Here is a 13,365-nt window from a genome sequence, read left to right on the forward strand (position 1 = left end):
CTGATAGAGAGAGACAGAGTTATAGACACCAGTAGTTAATAACCATTAGATACCTGATAGAGAGAGAGACAGAGTTATAGACACCAGTAGTTAATAACCATTAGATACCTGATAGAGAGAGACAGAGTTATAGACACCAGTAGTTAACAACCATTAGATACCTGATAGAGAGAGATACAGAGTTATAGACACCAGTAGTTAATAACCATTAGATACCTGATAGAGAGAGAGACAGAGTTATAGACACCAGTAGTTAATAACCATTAGATACCTGATAGAGAGAGAGAGAGAGAGATATAGACACCAGTAGTTAATAACCATTAGATACCTGATAGAGAGAGAGACAGAGTTATAGACACCAGTAGTTAATAACCATTAGATACCTGATAGAGAGAGACAGAGTTATAGACACCAGTAGTTAATAACCATTAGATACCTGATAGAGAGAGAGAGACAGAGTTATAGACACCAGTAGTAAATAACCATTAGATACCTGATAGAGAGAGAGAGAGATAGTTATAGACACCAGTAGTTAATAACCATTAGATACCTGATAGAGAGAGATACAGAGTTATAGACACCAGTAGTTAATAACCATTAGATACCTGATAGAGAGAGAGACAGAGTTATAGACACCACTAGTTAATAACCATTAGATACCTGATAGAGAGAGAGAGAGAGACAGAGTTATAGACACCACTAGTTAATAACCATTAGATACCTGATAGAGAGAGAGACAGAGTTATAGACACCAGTAGTTAATAACCATTAGATACCTGATAGAGAGAGAGAGAGAGAGAGAGACAGAGTTATAGACACCAGTAGTTAATAACCATTAGATACCTGATAGAGAGAGATACAGAGTTATAGACACCAGTAGTTAATAACCATTAGATACCTGATAGAGAGAGAGACAGAGTTATAGACACCAGTAGTTAATAACCATTAGATACCTGATAGAGAGAGAGACAGAGTTATAGACACCAATAGTTAAAATTCCATTAGATACCTGATAGAGAGAGAGACAGAGTTATAGACACCAGTAGTTAATAACCATTAGATACCTGATAGAGAGAGACAGGGTTATAGACACCAGTAGTTAATAACCATTAGATACCTGATAGAGAGAGAGACAGAGTTATAGACACCAGTAGTTAATAACCATTAGATACCTGATAGAGAGAGACACAGAGTTATAGACACCAGTAGTTAATAACCATTAGATACCTGATAGAGAGAGAGACAGAGTTATAGACTCCAGTAGTTAATAACCATTAGATACCTGATAGAGAGAGAGAGAGTTATAGACACCAGTAGTTAATAACCATTAGATACCTGATAGAGAGAGGCAGAGTTATAGACACCAGTAGTTAATAACCATTAGATACCTGATAGAGAGAGAGACAGAGTTATAGACACCAGTAGTTAATAACCATTAGATACCTGATAGAGAGAGAGAGAGAGACAGAGTTATAGACACCAGTAGTTAATAACCATTAGATACCTGATAGAGAGAGAGAGAGAGACAGAGTTATAGACACCAGTAGTTAATAACCATTAGATACCTGATAGAGAGAGACAGAGTTATAGACACCAGTAGTTAATAACCATTAGATACCTGATAGAGAGAGATACAGAGTTATAGACACCAGTAGTTAATAACCATTAGATACCTGATAGAGAGAGAAACAGAGTTATAGACACCAGTAGCCTCCTGTAGCTCAGTTGGTAGAGCATGGCGCTTGCAACGCCAGGGTTGTGGGTTCGATTCCCACGGGGGGCCAGTATGAAAGATGTATGCACTCACTAAAACTGTAAGTCGCTCTGGATAAGAGCATCTGCTAAATGACTAAAATGTAAAAATGTAGTAGGTAATAATTACTCTATATTCCCCCCTCATAATCTCTATATTACTCAGAGGAGATATTCCCCAGCCTTGAGGAAGAGACGTGCCATTTCCAGGTCCAGGGAAATATGCTCATCTTTGGGGACACAAATGCACGCACATTAACACTTTTAGTCTAATGACCACACGAGCGGACAGCTTTATTACAGGCCATACTGTTTCTAACTGTCTTCATCTCTCCCATAGAAACAACAGTGACAGCACCAGCAACAAAAACGGAAGGGATCTGTTGCAGCTCTGTCGAAGCCTGGGTCTGTACTTTGTCAATGGTAGGTTACTGGGGGCTCTTTGGGGAGATTCCGCTATTGCTCACCTCTTGGCCACAGCACAGTAGACTATATGATTACAGACATTGACCCTTTCTCTCTCAGCTCATTCACTTTCAATCCACTAACACCTCTGTCTGATCACAGCCAAATGAACTTGTTCCTCAAAAGAACAGACATGGAAACAACCACACATTCAGAACTTCATAAAGATGGGTCCAAAACAGCACAGAAGAATACCAGAAAGCAACCAGTAACCAAAGAATCCAAACACTCTTAGATAATTTTCTGGATACCACATCCACCAAAAGCACAAAGACCCAAATAATGGTGAATTATGCCTTCATTACTGTGAGACTTTAAATCTCACCATTATTTGGGTCTTTGTGCTTTTGGTTTGATAGTGTTCTAAGTTTGTTCATGATAATTTTACAATCTGTCGTCTTTTTATTGTTTTTAAATCATTTCAGTTGTTGATGTTTTTTACTGCTAGATTTATGGCTTCTTTACTGTGAGACTTTAAAACTCTATAAACGTGCACTCAGAACCAAAAAAGCTCAGTACAACAGCAAGCAACTGACACTAATTGAGGAGTCCATGAACACAAACTACTTCTGCAAAAAAATAAATAATAATAATAATTACTTCGAAACTAGAGGAATTAGCGACACAAAATGGTGACATATGGACAACCCATTTTTAAAACCCTCTACAGCACCGTTCAAATTGACACAAACACAGAACAATGCCAAATTCATGAGAAGTTGAATGGATTAGAAAAAGCTATAAAGGACAATCAAAATCCACTGGACTCCCCAATCACTGACCAGGAGCTCTATAAGAAACTTCAGGCCCTGTAAGTTAAAAAAGCATGCAGACCTGATGGCATCCTAAATGAGATGCTCAAATTCACTAGTGCAACATTTCAATTGGCTATATTAAAAAACTGTTTAATTTGATCCTGAATTTAGGTTATTTCCCTGACATCTGGAATCAAGGACTCATAACCCCAATCTTTAAGAATGGAGACAAATTTGACCCTTACAATTACAGAGGCATTTGTGTGAACAGTAACCTTGAGAAGGTTTTCTGTAGTATTATTATAAATGTAAAAGTTCTAAACTTCCTTAATAAGCACAATGTCTTGAGTAAAAGCCAAATTTGATTTTTACCAAAACATCGCATGACCGATCATATTTACACCCTACACACCCTGATAGATAAACATGTCCACCAAAATAATACCAAAATGTCCTCTTGCTTTATCGACTTCCAAAAAGCCTTTGATTCTATTTGGCATACAGGACTGTTCTACAAAGTTATTGAAAGTAGTGTAGGGGGTAAAACATATTACATAATTAAATAAATGTTGCAATACTTACAGCATCAAAATTGGCAAGAAAATAACATAATTCTTTAACCAGGGGCGGGGCCTTCGCCAGGGTTGCAAACTGAGCCCTCTTTAATATTTACATCAACGAATTGGCCACTATTCTAGAAAACTCCTCAGCCCCTTGTGTTAGTATCCAAAATTAAAAAGTTAAATGCCTGCTCTTTGCAAATGACCTGTGCCTGCTGTCACCCACAGCACATGGCCTACAGCAGAGCCTGGACCTGCTAGAGCAGTACTGACAGACCTGGGCCCTGGCAGTAAACCCACAGCACATGGTCTACAGCAGAGCCTGGACCTGCTAGAGCAGTACTGGGCCCTGGCAGTAAACCCACAGCACATGGTCTACAGCAGAGCCTGGACCTGCTAGAGCAGTACTGGGCCCTGGCAGTAAACCCACAGCATGGCCTACAGCAGAGCCTGGACCTGCTAGAGCAGTACTGGGCCCTGGCAGTAAACCCACAGCACATGGTCTACAGCAGAGCCTGGACCTGCTAGAGCAGTACTGGGCCCTGGCAGTAAACCCACAGCACATGGTCTACAGCAGAGCCTGGACCTGCTAGAGCAGTACTGCCAGACCTGGGCCCTGGCAGTAAACCCTAATTAAGACTAAAATTATGATTTTCCAGAGAAGATCCAGATCTCAGGGAATTAGCCCAAAGTATTCAATTGGTACAAAATATATAGAGTACTGCATACACTACAATTACTTAGGTTTAAAAAAATCTCAACTGGACCCCTAAATGAGGCAGTGAATGAACTTAGAGAGAAAGCGCGCCGGGCATTCTACACCATACATTTTTTTATTCAAATTGAAATACAGTGCATTCGGAAAGTATTCAGACGCCTTGCCTTTTCCACATTTTGTTACGTTACAGCATTATTCTAAAATTGATTACATTTATTTTTCCCCCCATCAATCTCTACACAATACCCCATAATGACAAAGTAAAAAACTGTTTTAATATCACAACTACATAAGTATTCAGACCCTTTACTCAGTACTTTGTTGAAGCACCTTTGGCAGCGATTACGGCCGCTACAAGCTTTGTACACCTGTATTTGGGGAGTTTCTCCCATTCTTCTCTGCAGATCCTCTCAAGCTTTGTCAGGTTGGATGGGGAGCGTCGCTGCACAGCTATTTTCAGGTCTCTCCAGAGATATCCGATCGGGTTCTGGCTGGGCCACTTAAGGACATTCAGAGACTTGTCCCGAAGCCACTCCTGCATTGTCTTGGCTGTGTGCTTAGGGTCATTGTCCTGTTGGAAGGTGAACCTTCGCCCCAGTCTGAGGTCCTGAGCGCTCTGGAGCAGGTTTTCATCAAGGAACTTCTCTCTACTTTGCTCCGTTTATCTTTCCCTCGATCCTGACTAGTCTCCCAGTCCCTGCTGCTGAAAAACATCCCCACAGCATGATGCTGCCACCATCATGCTTCACCGTAGGGATGGTGCCAGGTTTCCTCCAGACATGACGCTTGGCATTGAGGCCAAAGAGTTCAATCTTGGTTTCATCAGAGCAGAGAATCTTGTAACCCTCTAGGTTACAGAGAGCTGGTAGTCCCATCCACCAAACTACCAGGTGTGAAGCAGGTAAGAGACTCAGGGGGTATGCTAATTTGGTATGGAGCAGACCTAACCTACTCAATTAAATTAGTCAAAACAGGAACATTTTACATCTGGCTAAAAATGTATAAGGAAATTATCTCAACAGAGAAAAATGTCTTCATGTGTGCTACCTACAGTGGGGAGAACAAGTATTTGATACACTGCTGATTTTGCAGGTTTTCCTACTTACAAAGCATGTAGAGGTCTGTAATTTTGATCATAGGTACACTTCAACTGTGAGAGACGGAATCTAAAACAAAAATCCAGAAAATCACATTATATGATTTCTAAGTAATTAATTTGCATTTTATTGCATGACATAAGTATTTGACACATCAGAAAAGCAGAACTTAATATTTGGTACAGAAACCTTTGTTTGCAATTACAGCGATCATACGTTTCCTGTAGGTCTTGACCAGGTTTGCACACACTGCAGCAGGGATTTTGGCCCACTCCTCCATACAAACCTTCTCCAGATCCTTCAGGTTTCGGGGCTGTCGCTGGGCAATATGGACTTTCAGCTCCCTCCAAAGATTTTCTATTGGGTTCAGGTCTGGAGACTGGCTAGGCCACTCCAGGACCTTGAGATGCCTCTTACGGAGCCACTCCTTAGTTGCCCTGGCTGTGTGTTTCGGTCGTTGTCATGCTGGAAGACCCAGCCACGACCCATCTTCAATGCTCTTACTGAGGGAAGGAGGTTGTTGGCCAAGATCTCGCGATACATGGCCCCATCCATCCTCCCCTCAATACGGTGCAGTCGTCCTGTCCCCTTTGCAGAAAAGCATCCCCAAAGAATGATGTTTCCACCTCCATGCTTCACGGTTGGGATGGTGTTCTTGGGGTTGTACTCATCCTTCTTCTTCCTCCAAACACGGCGAGTGGAGTTTAGACCAAAAAGCTATATTTTTGTCTCATCAGACCACATGACCTTCTCCCATTCCTCCTCCGGATCATCCAGATGGTCATTGGCAAACTTCAGACGGGCCTGGACATGCGCTGGCTTGAGCAGGGGGACCTTGCGTGCGCTGCAGGATTTTAATCCATGACGGCGTAGTGTGTTACTAATGGTTTTCTTTGAGACTGTGGTCCCAGCTCTCTTTAGGTCATTGACCAGGTCCTGCCGTTTAGTTCTGGGCTGATCCCTCACCTTCCTCATTATCATTGATGCCCCACGAGCTGAGATCTTGCATGGAGCCCCAGACCGAGGGTGATTGACCGTCATCTTGAACTTCTTCCATTTTCTAATAATTGCGCCAACAGTTGTTGCCTTCTCACCAAGCTGCTTGCCTATTGTCCTGTAGCCCATCCCAGCCTTGTGCAGGTCTACAATTTTATCCCTGATGTCCTTACACAGCTCTCTGGTCTTGGCCATTGTGGAGAGGTTGGAGTCTGTTTGATTGAGTGTGTGGACAGGTGTCTTTTATACAGGTAACAAGTTCAAACAGGTGCAGTTAATACAGGTAATGAGTGGAGAACAGGAGTGCTTCTTAAAGAAACACTAACAGGTCTGTGAGAGTCGGAATTCTTACTGGTTGGTAGGTGATCAAATACTTATGTCATGCAATAAATTGCAAATGAATTACTTAAAAATCATACAATGTGATTTTCTGGATTTTTGTTTTAGATTCCGTCTCTCACAGTTGAAGTGTACCTATGATAAAAATACAGACCTCTACATGCTTTGTAAGTAGGAAAACCTGCAAAATTGGCAGTGTATCAAATACTTGTTCTCCCCACTGTATATCCCCCGAATAGAATCCCCACACTTTAACGATGACAGCTTCTCCATCCTAGAGGGGGAGATCAACCATTTCCAGACCCAGGGACATGTACTAGTCTGTGGTGACCTAAATGCCAGAACTGGACAAGAACCTGACACTATTAGCACACATGGGGACAAACACCTACCTGGAGGTGACAGCATTCCCTCCCAAATATGCCCCCCTAGACACAACTATGACAAAACAACCAACAAAAATGGGTCACAACTCCTGCAGCTCTGTCGCACGCTGGTTATGTACATAGTCAATGGTAGGTTTCGAGGGGACTCTTATGGTAGGTACACCTATAGCTCATCTCTTGGCAGTAATACTGTAGACTACTTTATCACTGACCTCAACCCAGAGCGTTCACAGTCAGCCCACTGACACCCCTATCAGATCACAGACAAATCACAGTCTACTTAAAAAGAGCAATACTCAATCATGAGGCATCAAAGCCAAAGGAACTGCATATTGCTAAAAAATACTATAGATGGAAGGGAAGTATTGTAGAAACCTACCAAAAAATTATTAGGCAATAACAAATTCATCCCTTTTAGAAAACTTCCTGGACAAAACTTTCCACTGTAATAGTGAAGTTGTAAACTTGGCAGTAGAAAGCCTAAACAGTATATTTGAACTTTCAGCTTCCCTTTCACATTTTTTTTTCAAGCAGACAATCTAAGAAAATTAACAACAATGGTTTGATGGAGAATAGAAACACCTAAGAAAGACATTTAGAAACCATCCAGTCAAAAACATAGAGACCCAGAAAACCTACGCCTTCACTATGGTGAATCACTAAAACAATATGGAAAAAGAAGGAACAGCACGTCAGAAATCAGTTCAATGTAATTGAAGAATCCATAGAATCGAACCACTTCTGGGAAAATTGGAACACACTAAACAAACAACACGAAGAGTTATCTATCCAAAAACAGAGATATTTTTGGCTCTATAACAAAGAACAAACAGCAAAAACTTATACATGATTCATTACAAATCTTAGAATCAGCTATTAAAGACTACCAGAACCCACTGGATTCTCCAATTACAGGTAACTTCCACAAAGCTGTGAATGATCTGAGAGGCAAGAAGGGCCTTCATCGCAATCATAAGAAACATAACATTTGAAATACCAATTAGGATCTGGCTAAAAATACTTGAATCAATTATAGAACCCATTGCCCTTCATGGTTGTGAGGTCTGGGGTCCGCTCACCAACCAAGAATTTACAAAATGGGACACACATCAAATTGAGACTCTGCATGCAGAATTCTGCAAAAAATACTCTGTGTACAACATAAAACACCAAATAATGCATGCAGAGCAGAATTAGGCTGATACCCGCTAATTATCGAAATCCAGAAAAGAGCCATTCAATTCTACAAACACCTAAAAGGAAGTGATTCCCAAACCTTCCATAACAAAGCCATCACCTACAGAGAGATGAACCTGGAGAAGAGTCCCCTAAGTAAGCTGGTCCTGGGGCTCTGTTCACAAACACAAACAGATCCCACAGAGCCCGAGGACAGCAACACAATTAGACCCAACCAAATCATGAGAAAACAAAAAGAGAATTACTTGACACATTGGAAAGAATTTACAAAAAAACTGAGCAAACTAGAATGCTATTTGGCCCTAAACAGAGAGTACACAGTGGCAGAATACCTGACCACTATGACTGACCCAAACTTAAGGAAAGCTTTGACTATGTACAGACTCAGTGAGCATAGCCTTGCTATTGAGAAAGGCTGCCGTAGGCAGACCTGGCTCTCAAGAGAAGACAGGCTATGTGCACACTGCCCACAAAATGAGGTGGAAACTGAGCTGAACTTCCTTACCTCCTGCCAAATGTATGACCATATTAGAGACACATATTTCACTCAGAATATACAGACCCACAAAGAATTCAAAAACAAATCCAATTTTGATAAACTCCCATGTCTACTGGGTGAAATACCACAGTGTGCCATCACAGCTGCAAGATTTGTGACCTGTTGTCACAAGAAAAGGGCATCCAGTGAAGAACAAACACCATTGTAAAAACAACCCATATTTATATACAGTTTGGACACACCTACTCATTCCAGGGTTTTTCTTTATTTTTACTATTTTCTACATTGTAGAATAATAGTGAAGACATCAAAACTATGAAATAACATATGGAATGATGCAGTAACCAAAAAAGTGTTTTATATTTGAGATTCTTCAAAGTAGCCAACCTTTGCCTTGATGACAGCTTTGCACACTCTTGGCATTCTCTCAACCAGCTTCATGAGGTGGTCACCTGGAATGAATTTCAATTAACAGGTGTGCCTTGTTAAAGGTTAATTTGTGGAATTTCTTTCCTTCTTAATGCGTTTGAGCCAATCAGTTGTGTTGTGACAAGGTAGGGGTCCAAATTGGTGAAGTGAAATGAAAAAAATGAATTCTAAAAGATAAATAATGGAAAAGTGGTGTGTGCATGTATGAATGTATTCACCCCCTTTGCTATGAGGCCCCTAAATAAGATCTGGTGCAACCAATTACCTTCAGAAGTCACATAATTAGTTAAATAAAGTCCACCTGTGTGCAATCTAAGTGTCACATGATCTGTCACATGATCTCAGTATACAGTGGGGAGAACAAGTATTTGATACATTGCCGATTTTGCAGGTTTTCCTACTTACAAAGCATGTAGAGGTCTGTAATTTTTATCATAGGTACACTTCAACTGTGAGAGACGGAATCTAAAACAAAAATCCAGAAAATCACATTGTATGATTTTTGAGTAATTAATTTGCATTTTATTGCATGACATAAGTATTTGATCGCCTACCAACCAGTAAGAATTCCGGCTCTCACAGACCTGTTAGTTTTTCTTTAAGAAGCCCTCCTGTTCTCCACTCATTACCTGTATTAACTGCACCTGTTTGAACTCGTTACCTGTATAAAAGACACCTGTCCACACACTCAATCAAACAGACTCCAACCTCTCCACAATGGCCAAGACCAGAGAGCTGTGTAAGGACATCAGGGATAAAATTGTAGACCTGCACAAGGCTGGGATGGGCTACAGGACAATAGGCAAGCAGCTTGGTGAGAAGGCAACAACTGTTGCCGCAATTATTAGAAAATGGAAGAAGTTCAAGATGACGGTCAATCACCCTTGGTCTGGGGCTCCATTCAAGATCTCACCTCGTGGGGCATCAATGATCATGAGGAAGGTGAGGGATCAGCCAAGAACTACACGGAAGGACCTGGTCAATGACCTGAAGAGAGCTGGGACCACAGTCTCAAAGAAAACCATTAGTAACACACTACGCCGTCATGGATTAAAATCCTGCAGCGCACGCAAGGTCCCCCTGCTCAAGCCAGCGCATGTCCAGGCCCGTGTGAAGTTTGCCAATGACCATCTGGATGATCCAGAGGAGGAATGGGAGAAGGTCATGTGGTCTGATGAGACAAAAATATAGCTTTTTGGTCTAAACTCCACTCGCTGTGTTTGGAGGAAGAAGAACGATGAGTACAACCCCAAGAACACCATCCCAACCGTGAAGCATGGAGGTGGAAACATCATTCTTTGGGGATGCTTTTCTGCAAAGGGGACAGGACGACTGCACCGTATAGAGGGGAGGATGGATGGGGCTATGTATCGCGAGATCTTGGCCAACAACCTCCTTCCCTCAGTAAGAGCATTGAAGATGGGTCGTGGCTGGGTCTTCCAGCATGACAACGACCAGAAACACACAGCCAGGGCAACTAAGGAGTGGCTCCGTAAGAATCATCTCAAGGTCCTGGAGTGGCCTAGCCAGTCTCCAGACCTGAACCCAATAGAAAATCTTTGGAGGGAGCTGAAAGTCCGTATTGCCCAGCGACAGCCCCGAAACCTGAAGGATATGGAGAAGGTCTGTATGGAGGAGTGGGCCAAAATCCCTGTTGAAGTGTGTGCAAACCTGGTCAAGACCTACAGGAAACGTATGATCTCTGTAATTGCAAACAAAGGTTTCTGTACCAAATATTAAGTTCTGCTTTTCTGATGTATCAAATACTTATGTCATGCAATAAAATGCAACTGAATTACTTAAAAATCATACAATGTGATTTTCTGGATTTTTGTTTTAGATTCTGTCTCTCACAGTTGAAGTGTACCGATGATAAAAATTACAGACCTCTACATGCTTTGTAAGTAGGAAAACCTGCAAAATCGGCAATGTATCAAATACTTGTTCTCCCCACCGTATATACACCTGTTCTGAAAGGCCCCAGAGTCTGCAACACCACCAAGCAGGCAGCACCATGAAGACCAAGGAGCTCTCCAAACAGGTCAGGGACAAAGTTGTGGAGAAGTACAGATCAGGTTTGGGTTATAAAAAAATATCCAAAACGTTGAACATTTTTTAAACATTTTAGTCATTTAGCAGACGCTCTTATCCAGAGCGACTTACACTTAGTGAGTGTATACATTTTCATACTGGCCCCCCTTGGGACTCGAACCCACAACACTGGCGTTGCAAACGCCATGCTCTACCAACTGAGCTCACGGGACTATATCCCACGGAGCACCATTAAATCCATTATTAAAAAATTGAAAAAATATGGCAAACCTGCCAAGAGAGGGCCGCCCACCAAAATTCACGGACCAGGCAAGGAGGGCATTAATCAGAGAGGCAACAAAGAGACCAAAGATAACCCTGAAGGAGCTGCAAAGCTCCACAGCGGAGATTGGAGTATCTGTCCATAGGACCACTTTAAGCCGTACACTCCACAGAGCTGGGCTTTACAGAACAGTGGCCAGAAAAAAGCCATTGCTTAAAGAAAAAAATAAGCAAACACGTTTGGTGTTCGCCAAAAGGCATGTGGGAGACTCCCCACAGTGAAGCATGGTGGTGGCAGCATCATGCTGTGGGGATGTTTTTCCATCGGCAGGGACTGGGAAACTGGTCAAAATTGAAGTAATTATGGATGGCGCTAAATACAGGGAAATTCTTGAGGGAAACCTGTTTCAGTCTTCCAGTGATTTGAGACTGGGATGGAGGTTCACCTTCCAGCAGGACAATGACCCTAAGCATACTGCTAAAGCAACACTTGAGTGGTTTAAGGGAAACATTTAAGTGTCTTGGAATGGCCTAGTCAAAGCCCAGACATCAATCCAATTGAGAATATGTGGTATGACTTAAAGATTGCTGTACACCAGCGGAACCCATCCAACTTGAAGGAGCTGGAGCAGTTTTGCCTTGAAGAATGGACAATAATCCCAATGGCTAGATGTGCCAAGCTTAAAGAGACATACCCCAAGAGACTTGCAGCTGTAATAGTTATGCACACTCAAGTTCTGTTTTTTTGTCTTATTTCTTGTTTGTTTCACAATAAAAAATGTTTTGCATCTTCAAAGTGGTAGGCATGTTGTGTAAATCAAATTATACAAACCCCCAAATAATCAATTTTAATTCCAGGTTGTAAGGAAACAAAATAGGAAAAATGCCAAGAGGGGTGAATTCTTTCGCAAGCCACTGTATACAGAAGATAGCCCTATTTGGTAAAAGATCAAGCCCATATTATAACAAGAACAGCTCAAATAAGCAAAGAGAAACGACAGTCCATCATTACTTTAAGAAAGTCAATCCGGAAAATGTCGCAAAAACCATCAAGTGCTATGATGAAACTTACTCTCATGAGGACCGCCACTGGAAAGGAAGACCCAGAGTTACCTCTGCTGCAGAGGATAAGTTCATTAGAGTTTCCAGCCTCAGAAATTGCAGCCCAAATAAATGCTTCACAGAGTTCAAGTAACAGACACATCTCAACATCAACTGTTCAGAAGAGACTGCGTGAATCAGGCCTTCATGGTCGAATTGCTGCAAAGAAACCACTACTAAAGGACACCAATAATAAGAAGAGACTTGCTTGGGCCAAGAAACACGAGCAATGGACATTAGACCGGTGGAAATCTGTCCTTTGGTCTGATGAGTCAAAATTTGAGATTTTTGGTTCCAACCGCCGTGTATTGGTGAGACGCAGAGCAGGTGAACGGATGATCTCCGCATATGTGGTTCCCACCGTAAAGCATGGAGGAGGAGGTGTGATGGTGAGGGGGTGCTTTGCTGGTGACACTGTCTGTGATTTATTTAGAATTCAAGGCACACTTAACCAGCATGGCTACCACAGCATTCTGCAGCAATATGCCATCCCATCTGGTTTGAGCTTAGTGGGACTATCATTTGTTTTTCAACAGGACAATGACCCAACAAACCTCCAGGCAATGTAAGGGCTATTTGACCAAAAAGGAGAGTGATGGAGTGCTGCATCAGATGACCTGGCCTCCACAATCAACCGACCTCAACCAATTGAGATGGTTTGGGGTGAGTTGGACCGCAGAGTGAAGGAAAAGCAGCCAACAAGTGCTCAGCATATGTGGGAACTCCTTCAAGACTGTTGGAAAATCATTCCAGGTGAA

General features: G+C 41.9%; 1 protein-coding gene across 1 annotated transcript in view; it reads right to left on the reverse strand.

The window, feature by feature from the left end:
- Window positions 1-13,365, reverse strand: part of LOC121555626 (anoctamin-1-like) — a 252,274-nt gene that overhangs the window by 170,675 nt on the left and 68,234 nt on the right. The window lies entirely within an intron of this gene.

This window comes from Coregonus clupeaformis, unplaced genomic scaffold (genome assembly GCF_020615455.1).
Source record: "Coregonus clupeaformis isolate EN_2021a unplaced genomic scaffold, ASM2061545v1 scaf0384, whole genome shotgun sequence".
Lineage (NCBI taxonomy): Eukaryota > Metazoa > Chordata > Actinopteri > Salmoniformes > Salmonidae > Coregonus > Coregonus clupeaformis.